The sequence below is a fragment of the Crinia signifera genome, chromosome 2, assembly GCF_055691185.1.
Source record: "Crinia signifera chromosome 2, ASM5569118v1, whole genome shotgun sequence".
Classification (NCBI taxonomy): Eukaryota; Metazoa; Chordata; class Amphibia; order Anura; family Myobatrachidae; genus Crinia; species Crinia signifera.
Genome location: NC_139218.1, coordinates 194,240,618 through 194,247,373, shown reverse-complemented (window position 1 = coordinate 194,247,373; position 6,756 = coordinate 194,240,618).

Below are 6,756 nucleotides of genomic sequence, written 5' to 3'. Positions count from 1 at the left end.
TTTGTACCCACGTATATATATATATATATATATATATATAATCTAACAGTAACTGTAATAATAGTGCAGGAGGAAAAAGCAACCCACGCTAGTGTTTCATGATCAAAGCCCTTCATCCGCTTTGTTTTCACATGTGCATTTATTTGTCCACGTTATCAATATTTTATGCCATGCCCGTTTTTGAATATTTATTTACAGTTTCTTATATAGCGCAGCAAATTCTGTTGCGCTTTACAATAGGATGCATGATTTCCTGAGCTTTGGCACTTCACAAGGCCATACCAAAACCCCACAATTAAGCTACCTAACTGAAGTAATGAAACAACTGTTTCATGCCTCATTTTATAGTTTAGAAATGTGGTACACAATTAATGGAAAGTTTAGCAATGAATGGTATGAGGTATTTGAAGCAATACAACACTACCAATGGAAACGCCTCTATTAAATAGTTTATCCACAATTTATCATGCTCTTCCCTGAACAGAACCACTTTACACCTATCACTTCTGCACCTGCAATGTTCCAGGATTCACACCCTGTACTCCTCATTAACCCATGTGTAAGTGGTTTCTCCAAGACCTAAACCACTACATCTGGAAAGGTTTTTCTTTGTCAATAGGACATTTAATAAAATTTATGACCTATTTTTTTTTCAAAAAAAGTTTTTATTGACAGGAAAAATCTTTACAATACAAAAATGTAACGATCAAATACCATTCAAGACAGTGACATAAAATGCAACAGGACAATAAATTAAATTACAGTGGCAAAGTACAAGTACAATCATATAGCAGGGGTTAGCTGAAATCAGGCAGTCTCAATATATAGCTAAAAAGGCAGGTCAGTACTCAATGATTCTAGAACAGGGCTGGGCAACACCGGCCCTCCAGATGTTAATGAACTACACATCCCAGGATGCTTTGCATTAGTTTTGCTATGTGGCCATGCTGAAACTGATGCAAGGCATGCTGGGATGTGTAGTTCATCAACATCTGGAGGGCCGGTGTTGCCCAGCCCTGTTCTAGAAGGTACCACGAGGTATGTGAAAAAGAATGTTTAAAGGCCATTTTCAAGGGAGGGGATAAAGTTCGAACATATGGGGACCATGTGTTGAAAAACTTTGCCGTCAGTTTCTCCTTATGAAATTATGTTTCTGTCTAGTCCATCGTGAACAGATGGAAAATGCTAAGGACATGGGGATGGATCAGATGAAATCCATTGGGACAGGATGTTTTTTTTTTAATGGTCGCTGCCAATTTGATGAGCAATGTGACCTGTTTCTTTAACGCACATCACATCTTGCTGTACAAAGTTGAAAAGCCAATTCCCAAAGTGACAATAAAAATGTTAGTATGGGTCTCTGCAGGGAAGAGCTAGGAACCTTAGACTATTACTCAGCTTCTGAGTTTGCTATAAGCTATTGGGTCGATTGTATTAACCCCAAAGGGTACGAGTTGTGGTTTGGGTGCCGATTTAACGCTGAAAACGGTACCGTATTAAGCCTAACTTGCACCCTTCGCAGGCTGAATTTGCTGAAAATTGCTTGTGCGCCTGGTGTCATGATTAATCACAACTCTCAAATCATCCGCACCGTTCGGGGTTAATAGGATCAACCCCTATGTATTATGTCCAGTACACACTGGGAGATTCCTGATTCCACTAATATCCATGGGGACCCAGCAAGTGCATGCACACTTGCCGGTGCCAGCAATGGCGGGGGTCATGCTGCATTCTGTGGCATGGTGCCCGTTAACTATTCACTCCCTTGTTTGTACAGGAGCATACATCGGCCACCGGGTGCATTCATGCTTCATGATAAAATGAGCGATATTGCTAATTGTATCGCCCAATGTGTAAAAGGCTTTAGTGAGGGCAGACAGCGGGTGAACTAGAGGATGTTTCTACAGCAAATTTTGTGATGGATTAGCCCATAGGCTACTTTGGGTAAATTCCACCTTAGGATTGTGTTGTCAGCTGGGGCTAAGCTCGCATTCTGTAGCCTAGCAACCAGAAATACAGGGACTGAAGTGGATATCTACAGGGTCTGTCCGGAAAGTAATGAGACTTAATCTGGGAAAAACAATTGATTGACCTTTCAGATACATAGGGTTAATAATCTTTGAAGTCTGACCCTTGTGGAGCGACACAATGTTGCCAGCATGTCTACCAAGCTTGGTATGCCTCCTGGAAGGTCTTAACCCGAACGTCCTCGAGTGCCTTCATCGCGGTCTTATTCACTTTGTCTGTGGTCTGAAAACTGTTTTTCTTTCAGGAGGCAGTTGATACGGGGGAACATAAAGTAATCTGGGCCCAGATCCAGACTGTACGGGGGTTGAGGCAGCGTTGTCATGTTGTGGTTGGCCAAAAACTCCCTCACTTGCAGCGATGTAAGATTTGGCGCATTGTCATGATGGAGATTGGACCCAGGTAGCGACAATCTCCTTGTGGACCTGGAGGACCTTGTTTCTGAAGTGATTGAACATGCCTGTGTAAAATACATGGTTGACAGTGTGACGCCGGTAGAAATTCCTTGTGGACCACTCCCTTCACATTGAAAAAGATAATGAGCATGGTTTTGGTCTTTGATTTGCTCATTTGGCCCTTTTTGGGGCGATGCAACAATGGTGTGTGTCACTCTGTTCTTTTCCTTTATGTTCTCTGGATCATAGGATCCAAGTTTTGCCACCTGCTACCACTCTGTCAAAAAAAATTAGGCTCATTTTGCACACACTCCAAAAGTTTGTGGGAAATCACCAAATGCTTGTCTATAAAATCATTAGTCAAAGCCTTGGTAATCAATCGGGCACACACCTTTCACATCACAATTCCTTTGTCACGATCTCTTGCACAGTAGGTTTTGGAAGTCCGAACCTTTCTGCTATCATTCTAACACTTAAACGACTGTCAATGTTCAAATTATTGCACATTTGTCCACATTTTGCTCATTTCGCTTTTTGAAGGTTGTCCAGAGTTTGGGTCAGCCCTAATGTCTTCTTTACCCACCCTGAATAATTTAAAACAGGGGTAAACTTGCGCTTTGGACAAGGATTCCTTCCTGAAGGCCTTTTGGAGCATGGCAAGTGTCTAGGTATCCAATTTCCTGAGCTTTAACCCAAAACTTGATTGCATATCGTTGCTCGATAGTACGCTCCATCTCAAACCTTGGCCGAGGTAAAAAAAAGGACACTTCGTTTACAGCTTGATCCATACACTGTTAAACCTCACAGGCAACTGGCGCTGGTGGAAATTAGTAGCTGATACATTACCCTACATTAACAACTAGTGCCTGCATGTCGTAAAAAAAAATAAAAATCAATCTTAGGACTTTCCGGACAGTCTATCTATCTAGAGACTGGGGGGGATAGTTTGTGGGCTAGAAACATGTCACAGCTCAAGGTGAAAGTACATTGCAGAAGTTGTCATTTTGATAGGCTTTTAACATTTAACTAGTCTCCGATATCTTCTGTGGTAACCCTTTCTTAAATCGTAGGAAGCCTTAGAATTTTTGGGTACCCACTATTTACTAAAAACTATCACATCTATTCTTAGCTAATTTATCTCCCTTACTTTCCACGATACGATTAGATTATATGTGGTGGCAACAGAAACCGCTCACCTGGTTTGGGAGAATGAATGTTATCAAAATGAATACCCTCCCTAAAATACTTGCTACAATCCTTGCCGATAAAGATTCTGGACACTTGGTTTTGGTCTTTAAACTCTTTCTTTTGTCAATTAATCTGGACTAATAAACATCAGAGAATCAGACATATTTTGCTGTCTCCTTTTGTAAAGCGCAATTGAATATGCTGCGCTATATAAGAAACTGTTAATAATAAAAATAAACGCGCCCTAAAAATATCAGAGGCCTTCAACTCCCTAATATTAATCTCTACTACCAGGTGGTGCACTTGAAAAGATTATTGGAGTGAACTAGGAATAGGAACTTTAAATCATGGATCGAATCGGAGTGTTGCTTCATGTTTCATCTGATTGAGATAACACCTTGGCTTCCCTCTCTTCCACTTTTTCTTCATTTTATCCAACCATCAATCCAACACTTTATATATGGAAATAACTGCATCAATTTTTTTATATATCTTCTATATTTGGTCCCCTCATACCGGGTGTCCATCTTTCCCATTTGGGTGTCGAAGGGTTTGTTAAGAATTGGACAATTAGTGTCCTCCTCTGGTATCAAACAATTTTCTTTCTACAAGCAATAGAATGCCCTTAGCAACAAGAAATATTACACTATTTGAGACTCTTTGGCATATATTCAATGCCGTGGGCGAGCGGTGACTGCGAGCAGGACTTTTTGCTCGCAGTCACCGCTCACCCTGTCAGTATTCAACTGACCCCCCCTCATACGCAAATTCCCCATCGCTCCGTTTTTTGAGCGAGGGAGAATTGGCGTATGTGCCTCCAAAAACTGTGAGAATCGAGGCTAATTACAGCGAGTTTGCTGCACTAGCCGCGGCTCTCGCAGTTTAGGGGAATTCTCGCCGTTCTGTGACGGCGAGGATTCCCCCGGAACGTTGCACAGTGCGAGCGGCCGGCGCGGGGGTTAAACTGCGAGGATCACTGGTTTTCTGTGATCCTCGCAGTTTAACCCCCTCGCACCAGCATTGAATACCTGCCTTTGTGTGTCCCTTATTCCACCTACACACACACACACACACACACACACACTATATCTGCTATTTATAAGATAGAAAACTATAGGAGGGTACAAGAGATCTCTTATCAGACATCTTAGCAATGGAGCTCTTGCAGTTATGCCAGGCGGATGGTAGTCCAACAACTCACTCACTATGAAAGATTGATTAGTTAAGATAGAAAACTATAAGATAATGGAAGACATTGCACTCTACCTCTGATACATTTTAATCTTTTTTGGTCACGCGGTAACCCCGGTTCACTTACGGTTTTTCTACTCTTCTGTGGATTTTTATGTCTGTAAATTAGCAAGGTTGACCTTACTTTTCTCATGATCCCTTTCTCTCTTCTCTCACCACATTCTTTCTTTTCCCCAAAATTTTTAATTTCCACTATCTTCTTTTTCTTTTGATAATATATATAAAAATGTTAAATCTTCCATATGTTATCTGTGGATACATATTTGCAAGGTATACCCCGTTGACATTAAAATAGTTGATCCAAAAAAGCTGAATTTTTATAATTTTGTAAATGTAACATGTAAGCCAAATGAGTGTACTGGGGCAGCACGGCCGTGTTAATAGTTAGCATTACAGCCTCACAGCGCTGAGGTCATGGGTTTGATACCCACAATGGCCTTAACTGTGCAGAGTTTGTATATTCTCTGGGTTTACTCTGGTTTCCTCCCACAATCCAAAAATATACTGGTAGGTCAACTGGCTTCCAACAAAATTAACCCTAGAATGTGTGTGTGTACATATGGTAGGGATTGGAATATAGATTGTAAACTCCACTGGGACAGGGACTGATGTGAATTGGTGCTGTGGAATATGTATATGCTATATAAGAAACTGTTAATAAAATAAAAATAACTTAATACTGTGACCCCTCAGGAGGCTTGCATTGCTTTGGGCAAGATAAGTTAAGTTATCTTAAGTTAAGGCATACAATCAAAAAATCGGCAGCCCAGATAATACATAAGTACCGATATATCTATATATATAGATATATCTATATATAGATATATCTATAAAGCGCAGACCCCTGTTTCGCGCCACAAACTTTAAAGTTACTGTTGGATGGGGGAAAGATTCCCTGTTGGATGGGGGAAGTAAAGGAAAGTATGGATAGCAATTGTAAGATGGCGCCCTTTTGTTGCTTTTATATGTTTATAGCGAACCCCTAATGAAGTCCCATGTAGGGACGAAACGCGTTGGAAAACTTCGTTTGCTACTCTGAAATATTAATAACACACCATTGAATCTTTTAACAGTCTGGATGTAAATGTATATGATTTTTGGACCATATTTTGCTTGTTTTACAATTCACTACAAGGCTATGTTGATCTAATTACTAAGGTCAACAAAAGAGCGCCATCTTACAATTGCTATCCATATCAATACAGATATAGATCTATATATAGATATATAGATCTATATCTATATATAGGTATAGAACTATATCTATAGATCTATATAGATATATGGATCTATATCTATATATAGATCTATATCTATAAAACCAGCTGGCTGTTAAAAATTTAGCTGTTAAAAATGTACCTATCTGGGCTGGCTTGCGGGCAGGGCAGTGCAGGAGAGAAGCATAGCTGGACGGCCGGGTGGGGCACTGGGCAGGCGAAGCAGATCTGGATGGACGGGCAGGGGGAGGGCGCAGCAGAGCTGTACGGGCGGGTGGGCAGGCGCAGCAGAGCTGAACGGCACAGCAGCGGGCCTTTTTAAAACACCCGGATTCCGTGAGAATCCCGGAATCCGGGAGACTGGAAAAGCCTCCCGGAAGGGTTGCCACCAAGAGCGGGAGAATCCCGGAAATTCGGGAGAGGTGGCAACCCTAGTTACAGCAGTCCCAAAGTGGCTCCTATAATCCTATTCATATAGATTCATATTATAGAACAATAAAAGCACACAGTAGGATATATGTTCCCTGCCAGGAACAGCAGCTAATACCAGCCCTCGCCTTTCCTGCTGCACGCGCTACACCACTGTAATAATAATTCTGCAGCAGCAGCAACACTCCAGTCCCCGCCGTGAGCGGTGTGTGTGTGCGCGCGCGCGATGGAGTAAAGGTGACGCAAAACCT